Source organism: Simochromis diagramma, unplaced genomic scaffold (assembly GCF_900408965.1).
Source record: "Simochromis diagramma unplaced genomic scaffold, fSimDia1.1 OVJJ01000412.1, whole genome shotgun sequence".
NCBI classification, from domain to species: Eukaryota; Metazoa; Chordata; class Actinopteri; order Cichliformes; family Cichlidae; genus Simochromis; species Simochromis diagramma.
The window spans coordinates 67,477-87,338 of record NW_024387238.1 but is presented as its reverse complement, the minus strand read 5'-3'; the positions used below and the strand labels follow the sequence as shown (position 1 = coordinate 87,338).

General features: G+C 41.0%; 1 long non-coding RNA gene across 1 annotated transcript; it reads right to left on the bottom strand.

Annotated features, from left to right (window-relative positions):
- Window positions 1-11,267: 11,267 nt before the first annotated feature.
- On the bottom strand, window positions 11,268-14,027 carry LOC120747001. Its single transcript, XR_005699014.1, has 3 exons — window positions 13,747-14,027; window positions 13,240-13,272; window positions 11,268-11,510 (listed from the first exon to the last, which is right to left on the bottom strand). It is a non-coding gene; the product is annotated as an uncharacterized LOC120747001 (long non-coding RNA).
- Window positions 14,028-19,862: the final 5,835 nt, after the last annotated feature.

Below are 19,862 nucleotides of genomic sequence, written 5' to 3'. Positions count from 1 at the left end.
AGGAAGCAACTGAGGAAGGATTCAAGCGTAAGAAGCTGCAGTATGCCAACTTGGCAGCTGAGGCAGAGGACAGAGGCTGGAAGATCAAAGTGCACCCGGTGGAAGTGGGGTGCAAGGGCTTTGTTGCCAGAACAACAGTAAAGCTGTTTAGAGAGGTTGGTATCAGAGGACAGGCACAACAGCAGGCTATAAGAGAATTAGCTAACACTGCTGAGAGGACCAGTCACTTGTTATGGCTAAAAAGGGCTGACGTCACTTGGGCAGCTAAGGTAGTCACCTAGCCACGTGAGAAAAGAAAATATTCCGCTCTTCTTCCCTTTGGTCCTCCCCCTTTGTGAGTGTGGACGCTTCATCTCTTTGCTCTCTAAATGCTTTGCTTCTTTTATTGATTTTTACCGATTTTTTATGCTGATTTTTTCCCTTTTTTCCGTATGAGCTTACCTGCGATAGCTTCTGGACACTTATAGATCATTAGGACTAAAGTGTTCTTAACAGAAACAGCAACATTTTTATAGTTACCTTATCCTCAGCGCTCCGTGTGTCTGTGGCCTAGACACAGCTGAAGCCTGATTACAGCGTCTGGGCACCGAGCAGCCTCAATAGCCTAGAAAGGTGCTAACCGCTAGGCTAACTAGCAACAAGATGCCTTCCCTCTCCACAGATGACTACCACAGCCTCCTGCAGAAGATTGCAGCACTGGAGACAAAAATTCATCGCTTAGAAGTAAACGTGGAGGTAAATGGACTGTGTGGAAATGAAACAACCTTGCCTTTGACTCAAAACAATGGCGATGAGCAAGCTAGCACACAGCTAAGGAGCACAGATAACATGACCAAGAAAGTAGACTTTGTGCACTATTATAAATCCTCAAGCGATAATCCCCCCTTGGACTGTCTTGGTGCAAAACCAAGACATAAATCATGTCTCCTGGAAGGGGGAGGACGTATCACAGGCAGGGCACAGCGAGCTGAAATCTCTGAAACCGACTGGCCTTCACTTCCTACGAGACAGAGAAGCTCTTCTACCCCTGTATACGAGAGGAAACAGGACTGGACAACCGTGAATAAGAAGGTTAACAACAAACCTTCAAAACAACTGAATGTGAAACTGCAGAACAGATTTGCTCCACTATCAAAGGACCCTGGATCTATATCGGACAACCATCCATCTAAAAGTAGCGAAGTAAGGCCTGAAAATCCACGGGGAAAGCTAAAGGCTAGGCCTGAAACGCTGATTGTGGGTGACTCTGCCGTAAAGGATGTACAAAGCATGTGCGGTAAGAACACTAAAGTCCTCTGCTTTCCCAACGATATGGTCAACATCCTGAAGGAGAGAATTCTTCAAATTGCAGATGAATAACCAACTGTGACAAACATTGTCCTGCATACAGGGTCAAACGATGTGTCCAAACAACAATCGGAGGTTCTGAAACGGGACTTTATTGGATTATTAAACACTGTAAACTCTCCGAATGCAGCTGTATTCATCAGTGGACCTGTACCGCCGGTCAGAGGAGGAGACGAGAGATTCAGCAGGTTGTTTACACTGAACAAATGGCTTATATCAGCATGTGCTGACCACTCAGTGCATTTTATCAACAACTTTAATATTTTTTGGGAACGCAGGCATCTGTTTAAAGCAAATGGATTTAATTTTAACAAGTCAGGGGTGAAACTGTTCACCTCCAACTTGTTTTATTCCATACGTCATCCATCTGTGCTTTGTGCCAAGGCTGAGATAAACGAGGAGTTATCTCATAAAGAGGAACAAACAGTACTCCAAGAACAGACAAAGCCCAGCAGAAACCTTGAGGAGGAGCTCCATCTGCCCCCACCCGGGAAGAGCCTCAGAAAGGAGAGACATCTGAGGCAAGAAGAGGCAAGAAGAGGGGTCCCTATTTGCCTCCAACTCTCTCAACACCAACGACCAGGACCAGGATCTTCCCCAGTCCCCCAAACCCCTGACAGGCCATCACCCCCATCACCCTCCTACCCCTCCCTTTCTCCCTCCTCCCCACACCTGAAATTCACTGAAGAGATGATGGAGCGGGTCAATGCTGGGCTCAGATCTACCCCCCGGCCCAATCCCTCTTTGTCCCCCATAAACCCCCCACCAAAGCAGCCAAAGGTTCGCCACCGAGCCCCACCCTCAACAGAGCAATCGAAGTCACATTGCCCAGCCTCGCCCCCCTTAGTTCCTCCTTACCACCTTCATGCTTTGTCTCCGCAGTCTGATGTGTGATGTGTGGAGGGTCTGGGCTGCGAGGATTATGGCAGTGGTGACTTTTCCCAGGAGAAGCTGGGACCCTGTTTACTAGAAGGTTTTAAAATCTCTGTACTTTTAGGTGACAGAAGGAGACATGTGGCCTGGTCAAAACACAGAGAGCTGCACTCTAAAAGATCTTTAAATATAGTAAACATACCTTGTGTGCCACAGACTGCTCCCAAACACGAGGGGACAAGTAATGCCTCTAAAACACTTAAGTTGGCTTTATTAAACGTTAGATCTTTAGCTGGGAAAACATTTTTAATTAATGATTTAATCACTGAGCACAGCCTTGATTTTATGTTTTTAACTGAAACTTGGTTGGACCAAAGTAACAGTGGAGCTGCTCTCATCGAGACGACCCCTCCTAACTACAGTTTTATCAGTGAGGCCAGGGTGAGCAGGAGGAGGAGGGGTTGCTGTCTTATTTAATGAATCATTTCAATGTAAGCAGCTATCTCCTGGAAGTTTTCAGTCTTTTCAATATGTGGCTTTACAGCTGAAGGCCCCATCCAAAGTTGTGTTTCTTAATGTTTACAGGCCTCCCAAATACTGCACAGACTTTTTTAATGACCTCAGTGAACTGCTGTCTGTGATCTGTGTTGATTTCGACTGTGTAATTATTGTTGGGGATTTTAACATCCATGTGGACAACCCTCAGGACAAAGGGACTAAAGACCTGAGTAACACTCTGGGCAACTTTGGGCTGACTCAGCATGTAACAGAGGCCACACATAATAGAGGACACACTCTTGACCTACTGATCTCCAAGAGCCTGAGCATTTCAAACATTACTGTGTCTGATGTGGGCCTGTCTGATCATTACTGTGTTTTCTTTGAAAGTAAAATCTCAGCCCACACAAATATATCAACAGCAGTGATCACAAAACTGTGTATAACTGAAGACAGTAGTGAGATCTTTAACCAGGTCTTCCCATTAACACCTGACCTGTCCAGAGGGTCAGTCAATGAGCTCGTCAATAGCTTTAATGCAAAAATGTTAAATGTAATGGATACTATTGCCCCCATTAAGGTGAAGGTTATCTCTGGAAGGAAAAAGTCTCCATGGAGAAACTCCACACTAGTGAAAAATGAAAAAAAGAGAGTGTAGGAAAGCTGAGCGCAGATGGAGAAAAACAAACCTCCAGGTTCATTATGACATCTATAAAGAGAAACTTCACAATTATAATTTACAACTTAGGAGTGCAAGGAGGTCCTACTTCTCTGACATCATCACTAAAAACAGCCATAATGCTCGGGTCTTATTTTCTACAGTTGACAGGCTAACAAACCCTCCTGTGCCAGTGGCAGCTGAACTTCATTCAACCATGGCCTGCAATGACTTTGCCAAATTCTTCACAGACAAAATCCAAAAGATTAGACAAGCAGTTGGTACATCAACAGCAGATCCAGGATATGTACTGTGTCCACCGAAAAACTGTTTAAACACCATCAAACAGTTTCACCCGATTAACAGCAAAGACCTGGAGGACATCTTAGGTCAACTGAACAACTCTTCTTGCTGTTTAGATGTCCTGCCAACAAGTTTTTTCAAAAAGGTCTCAAAGACTTTAGAGTCAGACCTGTTACAGATCGTCAACTTTTCCTTAATGTCAGGTGTGTTTCCAGAACCACTAAAAACTGCTGTAATCAAACCTATACTGAAAAAGGACAATCTTGACAAGACACAAATGAAAAACTACAGGCCGATCTCAAATCTCCCATTTTTAAGTAAGATCATTGAAAAAGCAGTTTCTCAACAGCTCAATTACTTCTTAAAACAGAATAACTGCTACGATGCCTTCCAGTCAGGTTTTAGACAGAACCACAGCACTGAAACCGCTCTGACAAAAGTGTTTAATGACATATGTCTGAACACAGACAGTGGAAAAATGTCAGTCCTAGTTTTACTGGATCTCAGTGCAGCATTTGTTACAGTTGACCACAACATATTACTCAAACGACTGGAGAACTGGGCAGGTCTTTCAGGAACTGTACTAAACTGGTTCAAAACATACTTAGAAAACAGGAAATACTTTGTATCAATAGGTAACTTCACATCCGAGCAGACAAGTATCACATGTGGAGTTCCCCAAGGTTCCATCTTGGGACCCCCTCTGTTTAACATTTACATGCTCCCACTGGCACAGATTATAAAGAACAACAAAATAAACTATCACAGCTATGCAGATGACACACAAATATATATCACAATGTCACCAGGAGACCGAGGCCCTGTACAGGCTCTTGGTAAATGCATTGAGGAAATTAATGACTGGTTGTGCCACAATTTTCTCCAACTAAACAAAACCGAAGTAATAGTCTTTGGCACCAAAGAAAAACGATTACAGGTCACCAGAGAACTTCAATCTATACATCTAAAAACCACAAACCAGGCGAGAAATTTGGGTGTAGTGATGGATGCAGACCTAAACTTAGAAAAACACATTAAGACAATAACAAAATCAGCTTACTATCACCTCAAGAATATTTCAAGGATGAAAGGTCTGATGTCTCAACAGGACCTGGAAAAACTAGTCCATGCATTCATCTTTAGTAGGCTTGATTACTGTAACAGCATCTTTACAGGTCTACCTAAAAAAAAAAAAAATCAGTCAGACAACTACAGCTCATTCAGAACTCTGCTGCTCGAGTCCTCACTAAGACCAAAAAAGTGGACCACATCAGTCCAGCTCTGAGGTCTTTACACTGGCTGCCTGTCCGTCAGAGGATAGACTTTAAAGTTCTGATGCTGGCCTATAAAGCTCTGAATGGTTTAGGACCAAAATACATCAGTGACCTCCTGACCCAGTATGAACCTTCCAGATCCCTCAGGTCATCTGGATACGGTCTTTTATCAGTTCCCAGAGTCAGAACCAGACACGGAGAAGCTGCATTCAGCTTTTATGCTCCTTATATCTGGAACAAACTCCCAGAAAGCCTCAGATCAGCTGAAACACTCAGTTTATTTAAATCCAGGTTGAAGACTCACCTATTCTCAGCTGCATTTGAATAAAGCACCAAATCCACACTTTTAAGCTTTAATTTCAAAACTTACACTAACTACTGATCTTATCCATTTCTGATTTTATCTGTTTTGATTTTATATACTGTTTTGTTTGTTTGTTTGTTAAGTGGGTTTAGAGCTCTGGGTAGCTCCCCAGCTGGGTCTAGACTGGGTCTAGAGAGTATTTTAAATTCCCTGAATTTAAAATAGAAAGTAGCTCGTCCACAGAAGGACTGGTAGCTCCCCTTACGATAAGGGTTCAGATCGCGCGAACAGGTGTGAAATGTGTGTGTTTAGTTAGTTTGTTTGTTTGCTTGTTTTAATCAATTTTAAATCATGCTTTTTATTTGTTTTTGTTTCTAATGTCTCTGTAAAGCACTTTGAATCACCTTGTTGTTGAATTGTGCTATACAAATAAATTTGCCTTGCCTTTTCTGGGAGGCAGTGGGGAGGTCGAGCGTACAGCCCGATCCGGTAGGGAGGTGTGGGAAGCCAGATCGGGCGCCCCCCCTTCCAGTTCTCCTCTCTGCTCTCTCCTATCTTATCTTACTTGTCTTACTTCTCTCTATCACCTTTTCTGTCCCTTTGAAGAAATGAGGCTCCATAAATGCTAAAGAGGTAAGTATTTCTCAGTTGCAGTGAGTAGATAGAATAAAATAAACTGTAGAAAACTAAACAGCAGAAAGAAGAAGAGAAATTACAATTTTGACATAAACCACTGACACAATCCAGGGCCTGATCAACGCTGGAAGAGCCTCCTTGGATGAGGGTGTCTAGTGATAATGGCCGAAACACCCGATGAATCCAAGGTCCACTACTGACGATGTGTCCCAAATTTTAAAATCAGATCAGATCTCTAATCCCTAAACCTAATCAAGGAAAAATGTCAGGTTAGCCTGGGCAAAAGACCGAAGGTTGAGGCATACAACGATGTGTGCTACTGGTAAAGTTTCTGGGCTGCTTTTCCTCATAACAGCCATCCCCCAAGATTTTCTCCATTTAAAGAAATGCATTGTCAGGGATTGTAACATCTAGTGCTTTTACTGAATCATACAATAATAATAACAAATGTGCTGTTAGAATTCGATTTCACTTAGAGACAAATAGAAATATAAAGATCAAAAATAAGACTGAATAAATCTATTTTTCCATTTCCCACCTTCACAAATAATCTTAATGAACAGAAAACTCAGAGTTTGCCTCATCTCAAGGTTAAAAAAACTCACAGGTGTGAGATAAAGCTGTTATCAAAGATCACATTATGATCTCTCAGCTTGGCAGAAATAAAAAAAAAAAAAAAAAAAAGTAAACTCACGTGTTTCCTGAATTGTGACGTCACTGCTGTCCTCTGTGTAGTAAACTGGATCTCCTCTCCCTCCTCTGCAGTGGTACAGACCTCCTTGTGAGACACTAATAACTCTGTTTGCTTCATTTCCTCTCATGAGCTGAGCTTTAGAAGAGACTGAATCACGTCTGAACCAGTCAAACTTCCAGCCAGCAGAGCCCTCCACAGAGCAGCTCAGTGTCACACTGCCCCCTGCTGGTATGACTGAACTTTGTGCTGTCAGTGTGGCTCTGGGTTTACTTGCTGCTGAAGAAACAAAATAGGTAAAACATTAAATCGTCACCACGAATACGTTTCTTACAGTACAGATCACACTTTAAACATTCACAGAGTAATTTATCTACAAACACAAAAAGAAATTAGTTTCCCTGCATGTGACACATTGGACTATTTAACAAACTAAATATTTCACTGATTTATGATTCTCTTATCAAACTGTCATCTCTGTACGTTCCTCTTTATGCACCTTTGAGTTGTGAAAAACATCATTTGTTTGTAGAGGAAACGATCCCAAAGTTAAACTTGCTTCTGACACAGCTCCTGACCAAGAGCGTAGGAGATGAAGAAATTATCAACTTATGTCACTGAGACCTCCAATCATCTTCAGATCCACATACTTCACTTGGTTCTTTTCAGCAACACCGTCTGCAGGTTTCCCAGTATAAACCTGCATGTTCCAGGTACAACTTGTCCTGGCATCACATGTTGCCCAAATCTTTATGCCATATTTAGAAGCTTGTTTGGCATATACTGTTTGAAAGGGCAGCATCCCCTAAAGCAACCGGACGCACATCCACTGTCACGTTTAGACTTGGGATATGGATGAGTGGCTGCTGCTCCACACTTGTCCCAAACCTTTCTGATCACTGCTGTCATGGTCTGCGGAGGCAGACCGTGCGGAAATGTGTGTGGTGGACCCAGGAGCGAACACAAGCGAGGATGCAGGAGTGGAGTTAAACAAAAGCGAGCCTTTTATTCTGGCCGATGAAAGGAACAAAACAGAGTGAGGGCAGCATAAGAGTAATAGTTCAAACAGAAACCTAAACTGGACATAAACTAAGGAAAAGTTATGGCTGGAGATACGAAACACAGGGGGTGGTAACACAGACGACGCAACACAGACTACATGAAACACAGAGACTAAATACACAAGAGGGATGATCAGGGGAAGTGGCCACACATGGGAACACAGCTGACACAGATAAACATAACAAGACATGGCAGGAGTAAACAACACTGACGGGAGACTGTCAGAGTAAAACAGGAAGTACACAGGTGCAAACAGGAGGAGAGAGAGAGCGCGGGCATAGTGGGCTGGGGAAACATGGAATGAAACAAGGAGGGGAGATGAGGGCTCACAGATACATAGAGGGGCACACAGGGGATAAAAGTCACAAGGGGAAGTCAAATAAGGAACAACACAACAGGAAAACTTAGGAAACATGGCCTAAATTAAGGAACGAAATACAAAAATACAAGAAACTAAGAATACTGGGCCCACATGGCCCAGGACCATGACAACTGCAGATTTGTCTTGTCAACAACGCCGTGGTCTTGTATCACTGTTGTCAAAGTTAATCACCCGCAACAACATGTAAAACTTCTCTGGTGACATGATGGCCTGAAAAATTGTCTCACTACTCTGCATCTCATAAACTGCTGGTAAATTAATTTCTGGATCTGTACACATCACTCAAAATCAAAAGACCCATATATGCTGTAACAGTCACAATGGTGTGGTGTCTCTTTAAGACAACCCAAGTCGAGGGTTAATGTTGTCATCAGTATGCGCCACTGCTCTCTGTGATTGTGTGGACATGTGCTTGCACGCTAGTGCATGAGGAGGGACGGATTTTATGTTTTACCTCTCCAGACACCTTTGTTTGCAACGTTATGGGTTGTATGAACACTGCACGCTATGTTTGTTAAGCTGCAGCCGTTCAACCGGGCTTATATGGTTGACGAAGAGAAGGGTTATTAAAGAACATGCTGTGGAATTCCCAACGCCAGTGTGAGTGTGTATTCTTTTGACTCTCCTGCTAAGTGTTTTTGCCGCCTCCTCTCAACCACTAAACACAACCCAACGTTACAGTGCTTTAGTGTCTTTCTGGGTTACCCCCTTCCAACTAGCTTTGTAAATCTGTTTCCTCTCCAAGTTGCTCAAGTTTACCTCTTTGGTTTTGATAGACAGTTAGAAACCATTCAAAGGGAGATTTGATGTCCTCAAGGATACAGAACATTTTGTAGGTCCTGTAATCATCCTGATGAGATTTTCGGCTGAAAGCCCATCTTGAATTTCAGGTGGGGACAGGTGTGTGTGTGTGTGTGTGTGTGTGTATATATATATATATATGCATTGTCTTGTTGTGTCCTCCATCCATTTCTAATGATTGAACATTTTTGACCAGGAACACATGTAATGCAGATTTTTAGTGTCTGCTGAAATCCTCTTTGTGGACAAAGTTATGGAATTTTAGGTCAATCTGCTCAAATTAAATAAATTTCCCAGCGATAAAACTTTCAATTCGGTAACATTTGACCGGAACACAACATGATGGTTAAACTGCTGATACTTTAAGAGCCTCCATGGTGTCTCTCCTTTCTGTTTGCACAGTGAGAAAAACTGTTGTCCTGAGCTGCCTGCAGACAGCTGGATCATTGTTGGAGTTTTCCTGTTAAGACTGTCACGGTCCTGAGTATGTGGACTCAGTGTTTTCCTGTTTGTATTAATTATCCTTGATTTCATGATGTGTTTTGATTCTCTTGGTTTTGATTTCTATCGCTAGTATTCCTAGCTCTTTAGTTCCTTGGCATTTTTTGTTTATGTATTCCCAGTTTTGTCGCACCAGCAAATAAAGCTGCCATTTAAGTTAATGTTTTGTCTCCGAGTCCTGCACTTGGGTCCAGCCACACAACTCATCGTGACAAAGACAGATGTAAACATTAAAACATGAAATGTCAGCATGAATCATGGTCCAACTTACATGAAACTGTCAGTCTGAAGGCATCACTCCATCCTGTTAAGAGATAGTCACTGCTACCCTGACATCTGTAGTCTCCACTGTGGGACACTGAAACTCTGCTGATCCTGTATTCACTGGATGTTGGAGGGCTGTTTGTGTTGGGTGCTGTCCATTCATATTTCCACACCTTTCCTTCACCTCCCTGAATCTCACATCTGAGAGTGATTGTCTCACCAGTGAATATCTGAGACCAGCTGTGCTGCAGTTTCACAGCAGCCCAAACTGTTCAACAAACACAAATAAACATTAAACAGAAACAAATCATGTGGGACCAAAAATAAATTTAAATATATCAAGTCTTACTTTAATTTAAACATGAATTTGTTTTATTTCACAACAAAATTTCACCCTCACCTTGTTTCTGAATTGTAACTGCAGCACTGTCCTCTGTGGAGAAAACTGGATCTCCTCTCCCTCCTCTGCAGTAATAGATGCCTCCTTCTGAAATACTGATCGTGTGCTCTGATGTTCCAGCTCCTATTTTCTGACCTCCAGAAAACTCTGAATCACGTCTGAACCAGTCAAACTTCCAGCCAGCAGAGCCCTCCACAGAGCAGCTCAGTGTCACGCTGCCCCCTGCTGGTATGACTGAACTTTGCGCTGTCAGTATGGCTCTGGGTTTACTTGCTGTACAGGTTACAGGAAAAGAGAAAGCATCAGATTGTCACTTGCTTCAGGAATAATGTCTTTATAGTGAATTAAGTTTTAAAAGAAAAAGTAAAAATTCAAGAAAAATAAAGAAGTTTGTAATATGTTGAATTCAGTAAGTGCTTAAGAGCTCACAACTGTGTGTTAAGAAAATGGATGGATGGAAGGAAACAACTGTCTTCAAATCAAATTTGATGAGAATCAACAACTGGCAGCAGCACACATGAGGACAGCACAGGTATCTCAGCTAACTGTTAGCCAGCTAGAGAGCCAGGAACTAACACTGGATGTATATAACATGATGAAAATCAGAGTGAATCAAGAATCAGGTGAGACTGTTTTTACGCTCTGCCACCAAACTGTACTCCTGAATGCAGAGATAACTGTTAGCTGATCTGAGGCCAGTTGATCGTGGATGCTCTTAGCATCAAGATTTTTTGTTAATCTGCCTTTTTGTTAAATATCCGACTTGTTTTAAGGATCATGATCACATGTAAAAGATACATAACCAGTGCACAGTCAGCAGCATTTATCATTCATAATTTACACAGATGTTTTTCATACTGTATGCTATCCCCGACCCCAACCAGGGCTGTGATGTGATAACAGAACTCTTCTCTGTTGATGATCAGCCTTTTCTTTTTTCAGCATCTGTATTTTCAGACAGCTGCTCTGCTCATTCTGTATTTATTGATCATGTTTGTTCAGCTTAAAATAAATTTTAAAAACAAACAAATAAAGTAATTGTGTCATAATTCAGAGCTGCAGTGGTGGAAACCACACACATGCAGATATTGAAGACACTGAGTTCATTACATCCGTGTTTAATATTTATGTTACAAAGTTTTTTCACTCTGGTGATTATTGTGTTTTTTTATCACCACATTTAAAACTGTTTCTCACTGATTTTGCTACTAAGATAAAACAGATAAAACAGAGAACAATATTACTGAATGAAATGTGTCCAACTTACATGATACAGTCAGTGTGATGATGTCACCGCACAATGTAAAAGTGCAGCATCTGTATTCTCCACTGTGAGACTCTGTAGCTCTGCTGATTCTGTATTCAGATGTTGACGGTGGTTCTAACTTGGCTGATGACATTATAAACACTGAATGGCTTCCATCACTTTCCTGAATCTCACATCTGACAGTGACTGTCTCACTGCTGTATATCTGAGTCAAGGGTGGTTCGAGGATCACGGTGGGCTTATTGGGAACTGTTCACATAAAAACATCAAGTTAGAGATTGATGGAAGCATAAAGTCATTTTGAAGATGTCCTGATTTTTATTGCTGCTGTTAAGAGTCAAAAGATTTACTGCATCCTGGTGATGTTTGGACTTGAAAATAATAAGATGTGTTTTCATGAAACAAATTAAACCATATAAATATTCTGAATAAAACAACAGAGTGACTGCACAGATCTGTGAGGCTGAGATCAACACATAAACACACAAAGTCAGAGTTTGTAATTGTCCGTGTGAGCTGTCCACTTTTAAATTGTAACAGGAAGTTTTATTTTATTTACGTTGAGCCGTTATTTTTGCATTTTCATCTTTACATTTATGACCACAGTTTTCATGAGTTCTTGAGGATTTATTAAATAAATAAATTATTAATATTATGAGGATTCAGTTACTGAACAGTGTCTCAGCTAATCGAGACACTTGCCTGTATTTAAACATGATAATCCCCTGTAGTTGCCTTTTATGTCTTATCCTGAACACTTCACAGCTGAAAACACATGATTGAATATTTTCTGTATCAGGGAAAGGAGCACAAATAACACGAGAAGTGGCTGCAGATATTCAAATGTAAAATTCTTGAAACAAGTAAAGTCATCCTCAAATACACAAATGTGTCTACGCATGAACTGAAGATAGCATCAAGAAGATTTACTGAGCTTACATCATTCAGTGAACTGTGCACATTTACAGCTGGTATAAACGCTGGTTTCTAAATCAATCTCCTCGTCTGTTTGGAGAATCTTTTTTTTTCTGAATTTATAAACTCAGCAGTTTCCTGAATGATGATTACATCACTTTATTCTATGACTGACCCTGTTGTGTTCCTGTGCAGGTGTACCCATGCCTGTGTATCCTTGGAAAGAGCAGTGGCCACCACATCAACACATGTCATACCATGAGCTCTATGAACTCTTCCAATCTGGCTTCAGAACACGACACAGCACTGAGACTGTTCTTATCCTCATCCTCCTGGACCTCTCTGCAGCCCTCACACCATCCTTCCTTCCTGCGTAATCAATCATCATCTTCTCACTGGTACCGTGCTCTCTTGCTTTCAGTCAAACCTCTCCAACAGAACACAGTTTGTCTTTGTCACCATGGGAGACTTCAGCTCCACCTCTGCTCCAGTTAACCACTGTGTGCCCCAAGGTTCTGAGCTTACTTACAAATCCCTCAATGCCCTGGCACCTTAGTATCTCTGACCTGCTGCAACTACACAATCTTGGATGCTATGGTCCTAAGCCAAGAGTCTGCTCTCTGTCCCTCACACAAACCTCAATGCCTTTGGGACAGAGTCTTCAGTGCAGCGCCCCCCACCTTTGGGAACTCTCTTCCATATGAGATCTGTAATTCCCTGTAACTGGAAACCTTAAAAAACTTCTCGAAACTCACCTCTTCAGCAAAATCCTAAACCTCTAACTTTTTATTATTGTTATTGTTATTATTATTGTTATTGTTATTATTATTATTGTTGTTGTTGTTGATGATGATGATGTTATTGATTCAAAATCGCAACCAGGAAAATTGTGATTACAGTATCTGACTTACTTCATTGTTAATATACTGATTTTGTGCCTTAAATAAAACAATGCAACAGAGAGACAGGATGTGATTTCAAATGGTGCATGAAATATGAAATATCGGAGCAAAATTATACATATTTTATAAATGTGAAGAAAAGAATAAGAAACATTTCTCACCTTCAGCATTAACGTAGAAGAGAGAACCGAGCACTAAAGTAAAGATTAAACATCATCAGGATCAAACTGACAGAAAATCAAAGTCAAAATGAACAAAAGTGTTTTTAAAGATTAATTTTCACACGACACAGTTACTGCTCATCACAATCTTTCTGTGCACATTTAGTATTTGTATTAATTTAGTAACAAGTTTGAAACATAAAAAACTATTATAACATTTTTAGTACCCTATAAAATTGTATATATTTGTAAAACACTATTAATATATGAACTTGTACACAACAATGAGTCAAGTGCAAGAAGCAGCGATGTATCCAACACGATACTCAGACTAAACTGAACCAAGGAACCAGCCAACATTTGTCTGTAACTTTCATAAACATCACAAATATGCTTTGTTCAAACTCTCACATAAACACTTCAAACCAGTGATACACTCTAATTCTCACACATGAGAAACACTTTCATTAATCAGTGCCATTCAAACAATGTCACAAATGTACTTACACAATAACCCCGTCATGCAGAGCAAAGAGTGCCCCATCCTCACATCCAGCCCTGCTGCACTCTGATCCTCAGCTGATCTCAAACACTTTGACTTTACATCAATAATAAAAAGAGAAGCTGCATTTAATACAGATAAGACCAGAGTGTTTCTTCTGACTGTGGCCTCTCTGTGCTTCCTTTCCTTTTATACAAACCTCAAACAGCTCCTGTAGCTTTGACCACAGCAGTTGTGTGACGTGTTCACATTTCCTGTCCACTGCAAACATGCAGGCTTGCTTCTTGTGTTTGCTTCTTACCTTCTGTTGTTTCAGGTCAGGTGACATATTTTACCAGTTCATAATTCTGTTTTATTCTCAGAGACTTTTATGTGATGTGTACAGTGTCCTGTGGATCATCATAATGTTGGAATATTTTATCTTGAGTCATCTTATCAACCAATGTTTCTGAAAATCCACAGACATTTATTGTGCGATACATGAATGTTGTCTTCTCAAAATGTATTGTTCTCAGTTTCTGGCCACCACACTCACTCACTCTCCAGGATTATGCACAGACAATGATCTTAAAATATTTAATTTGGTTTTATCTGCTTTCAATATCATATGAAATATCGCTCATTTGAAGGTGCCAGTGTTCACATTTTGAACAGACAAGACTGACGGTTAGAAAGAGGAGTGAAAGAGGCCGTCTATGCCCACTGTGAATGACGATCATTGACCAGAAGTGGTGGATTATGGCATCAGCTGTCAGTCACCTACCTTCTTTCCTCAGGTGACCATAATATGTCACATGATAGGGTGAGGCAAGCTCTCACCCTGATCTCACCCAAAATCTCCAGTGGTAATCTCTGAATAAGTCAAAAAAAATGTAAATTCTGAGTTCCCAGATGTCAGATGTTTTTTCATTGAATGCCCCCTCAGCTCGGATTTTCCACTCGGAAAGTCTGAGCAGACAAACATACAGTGAGTTAGTCCAAAAACGTTTAGGTCCATAATGACGCACATCTTTTTTCACACATTGGCTCATGTGATGACACACATGATTAAAAATGGGTGTATAAGGGACAATCTCCCACTAAGGTTAAACACTCGGGACTCTCCACCATTTGCTTTTAGAAGTGAAGAAGCCTCTTAGATGACATGTAAGACGTCTTCAAGAAACTTAAGGAAGTTTAGTGACTTTCTTTCCAAACTCCTTAGACAACCATGACCTGGATGACTGAGAACCTACACAGATATTAAACAATAAGACAAATGGGTGGCACAGAGGTACAGAGGTTCATACTGTTACCTCACAGGAAGAAGTTTGTGGGTTTGAATCCACCAGCTGGGCTTTTTGTGTGGAGATTGCATGTTCTCCCTCCACCTGTCTGGGTTCTCTCCAGCTACTCTGGCTACTCTGTTAGTCTCCTCTATATGAGCCTACAGTGTACCTCAGTTTTCACTCGATCAAAACACATGGCAATAGCCATTGTCAATATACAGTCTGTAGTATCAATCACAGGTAGAGCACACAAACACAGCCCCCATCCTTCATTCCCAGTAAGTTGATTCTGATCATCTGGATGTAGTTTTCAGTGAGAAAAACTTTTCTTCACTCATCCAAGTGACTCCTTCAGTCTCAGCTGACTGCAGGTTTCCCCAACATTATAAACAGTGCTGTTTATAATGCTTCACATAAAAGTACTGACCCTTGTATGTGAAGTAGGTGGAATGAAGACACCAACAGCAAACACACTTGGTCGGTGCTGAGAGTGGTCCTGTTGCTGAGGTTGGGGTTATCCAGTAATTTCTTACAAACTATCTCCACTGCTCCAGTGACTGGAACACAAGTCCATTGTGTTATCTACCTTCATAATAACATCTCGTACCCTCTCAACAAAATCCAAGGTGCTCTGGATGTGGTGTTTAGACTGCCTATCAATGGGTTGAGGATTAAAGCCAGCTATAACTTTGAGATGTTATAGGTGACCAATTGGATCATACAGACAATTGGTCTTAAAGGCTCAGCATTCATTAAAACATACAGACTTGGTGTGGCTTCCCCTGGGTATAGACTGTGGAATGAGGTCAGGTCAGTAGCTTTGTGCTCTTATAACTGCTTCAGACAATCGATCAGCCTCTTTGCTTAACCACAACCTGGGTCTTGTTTCAGGGCCTCACAAGTATTTTGTCACTGAGTAGTGCCAAACTCCATCCTACATCCTGTCACTTTCTTACAAAGGTTATGATTAAGGTTTGTTGCAGTATCATCTACACACACTCACAAACATGTTGATATCCAAGTGTTTTATATTGTTTAACAGCAGGTGTGTTTCTCCATCCCTCCACTTTTCTGTGGGAAAGGTAAAATACATTAAGACTTAACGTCCTGTTTTTAGCTTATTTGTAGCTTATACGTTGAAGTAAGTGCAGTGTTTCAGTACATATCAATATTTTAAGAGTTTATAATGCTTCAAGATATAACGTCTAATAAAGCCTAAAAACTTGGGGACTCTGTGATACTGCAGATTCCAGCAGGATAGGGCTGTTCAATATAACGATATGTATCGGATGACGATATAAAAACGTCTATCGTTTCCTATTACGCAATATATTACAGCAATATTTTTTTCATCGTTTTAATGGCCACTATAGTGGCTTTATTCATTTCTTAAAGTTCTCTCTTTCTCTTATATTTAATATAACCACACTACGGACGGACAAGCGCCTGTTTTTAAGTGTTGTCGTTACCAAAAATGATGTTAAAACCATTGCGTGGCTCCGCTCTCCGCCAGTTTGTTTTCCACGCAAACCTTTCACAATAAAGCTCAAGACTTTTCAAAATAAACTGATTCACGTGGAAAAAGTATGCAGAGAGTTTACGGATGAGAAGCAAAAAAGATCCGTCAGGTGCTAAAAAATAAACCTTGGCCGTTACAACTTATGTCTAAAAATGTATAGTCGGTTAAAACACTCATTCCAGGTAAAGGACGCCCAGCTGGAAACACTTCATGCAAGTTGAGTTGCCTGAGATTCATAGAATTTACAGAAAATGTTAAATTTTTGGGATTTATATCGTCGTCAGGATGATAAATGTCTAATATCAGGATATGAGATTTTGGTCAAATAGCACAGCCCCACAGCAGACAGTTTGGAGTCAATCACTGACGTCATCATCACAGGTGTAGGAACCATTTCTGTAACAGCAGCCAAACAGACACATTAGTATCAGTAGGTATAGATGATTTACTGGCTCCTCTGCTGGTTACAAAGCTGTGATTATACTTTGGAGTTTTGTGTTATACTGTGAGGAACTGGCCTGTTTGGAAGTTGCAGTAAGAAGAAAAACATGTCTGTATATGATGTTGTGGACAGAGAGAGTGATGGATGATTTTATTTATTTCAGAGATAAATGAACATTTACAGCACGTCCATGCAGAGACTCTTAAAGACATGAGCGTGAGAAACAAGCTTTTCACCGTTTCTCTTGATGCCCACATGCTTTATTTATTCTTTAGTCCAGCATGTGTCATCACCACAATAAAGCTACTTTTAACCTGTTTTCACACATTGTCATACCTGCACATTTCCACTGTGCTGTGTTGAAAGATGAACGTTAGAATTCAGGCTGAAACCACAGGCTGCACTTCCTCTTTTCTTGGAGGCCCAGACAGAAATTTTGTGGTGTCTGATTTTCAGCAGATAAAAATAAACCAAAAACAGTCTTTTACACACATGCAGTCATCACAGTCTGTTCGGAGGGGGGTGGGGGATATTAAAGGGTGACCTGAACCACTAGACATGTCATATGTAGCCATTTGTCAATTACTATTATTCTGAAACATCATCACTCCCCTCTTTCTTCTTTGTGTGTGTGTGTGTGTGTGTGTGTGTGTGTGTGTGTGTGTGTGTGTGTGTGTGTGTGTGTGTGTGTGTGTGTATGAAGATTTGTAAAGTTGTGCCTTTAATCTTCATAATATCAAAACTCCTTAAACAACAGCAAAGTGCACCATGGTGAGACTCAGAATCGAAACATTACAGCAAAGCTGAATACACTAGTGTAGATAACACCTGTCAGTGTGGTAAATTGTGCTTAAAGAGCATCTGCATCCCATAAGACCAAGAAGCCAAGAACACCAGCATGCTGTGTGAGAAACATGGATGAAAGTCAGAACACCTCTGGCGTCTTGCCCACAGTCTTGTGGGTTCATGTGGCTAGTGGGTCCTCTCTGTGGCTGACTGGCTGTTAACCCAGTGAGTGAGATTCTCCTGCTGCTCCGACCATATCGCTTTGCTGTACTGAAGGACAGTGCTGCAGACATGTAGCTCTGCTCATCTCACATGTGGCCTTCTCAGGACTATGGAGGTTGTGGCGGGGCGTGGCTTGCAGGGCCGTGCAGGGAAGGCGGATGCACCTACACGGCATCCACAATCATGCCCCGCTGACTAAAGTATTGCACTGGGTCCTGTGATTGGGGTTGTTGTTGATATGTGTGCTAAATTTGTCCACCCCCACAAACAGTCACGTGTTAGAGAGCACAGCTCATGCAGTGAAAACCTTGTGTGCTGTCCATGGTGCTGAAATAATAACAGTATAATGAATTTAACATTACTATTTGTTATGTCGTGTTCAATAATACAAGATTTGGTATCAATCTGATACCAAGTAAATACAGGGCCTGTATCGCTGATACTGATATTAGTACCATTACTTTTTAATAATTAAGGTACATGATCATTGTCACTAGTTCTGAATGAATTTTCATCACCTTTGAGACAGCCAGGTTGCCTCTTTGGTGGAATTGCAGCAGTGCATAAAGGAGAGAAACACAAAGTAAAGTATCGAGTTCATTATACTTGTAAGGAGAAACAACGTGTTGATTGACCAGTTGGACTGGGAGACCATGACAGATACAATAAATTCTAAATGGATCAATGTCTCCCTCTATTGGCCACCAGCTGTAAACACAGTCCTGTGATTGTACTTGGAAGCTGTTCAGAGTCTGACATGGGAAATATGGGACAAGGAACTATATCTGTATATATCCACACTGACACTTAACTTTATTTACCATGGGCCCACCAGCGGGTGGGCTCATGGTAAATAAAGTTAAAGTTTTTTTTTTCTTCAAACCTCTTCCACCCACTTGATTAGCAGTGGTTGATGAAAGCTGCAAATTACGGAGCCCCGCAAGGGACAAAAAGAGAAAAAAATTTAAATGACCTAAGATGAACCTTCGTGAGCGCTTGCAGAACTTTTGCGAGATCTTTTGCGAGACCCCGTGCTTACTAACTAACATCACACTCATTCATAGCATGCATAGATGCATCAGAGAGCAACTTAGGAGTTAGTATCTCGCCCAAGGATACTTGGCATGCAGACTGGGGGAGCCAAGGATCGAACTGATCAGTAGATGACCTGCTCTTCCTCCTGAGCTACAGCCACCCCCTGTTCTTCTGAGGAAAGAAATGCTGGCAGCTCTGCTCTGTGTGGCAGGTTAAATATGTTGGCAATGTTGAGGTCTTATTGAGTCAGTAGAGGGCGCTCTGGTGCCGTTGTGAATTCAACAGACAGCCTGCAGCAGGCTCTGCGCATGTGCAGCTCAGCAGTAAATAAAAAAGCTTCCCAGATTTGGCTACATCTGTGACTTCAGTAACACTTTAAATACTAGTGAGCATTAGTGATGTATAAGCAAATATTTCCTTAATCTCTCATAAAGCTTTTCTCCTCCATTACTACACTTTAGTGTGTAATTTATAAACACGGGTAACCCCATTATTCTTTATTAAAAATATGTATGTAATATGCTTAAGTAATGTCTGATGTTATAAATGATGATGTAATGATTTTTAAATAAAGTATTACATGAAGTACAAACCTATTAATGTGGTTCATGGGGTCAGTTTGAATTACCATTTGGACAACAGAAAATGTTACAGACTAAATTTAACATTACAGTCTCCTGTAGTGGAAGCTGCTGTTAACCTCTTGTTGTTAGTTTGGGATGAATCTTACACACTGAACCAAAATCAACGTAAAACATTCAAATGTAGAAAGACTTTACTCTCTACCTTCTAACTATACACGTAGAAAATTATACATTAGAGAAAAAAAACACAAAACACAAAAAAAAA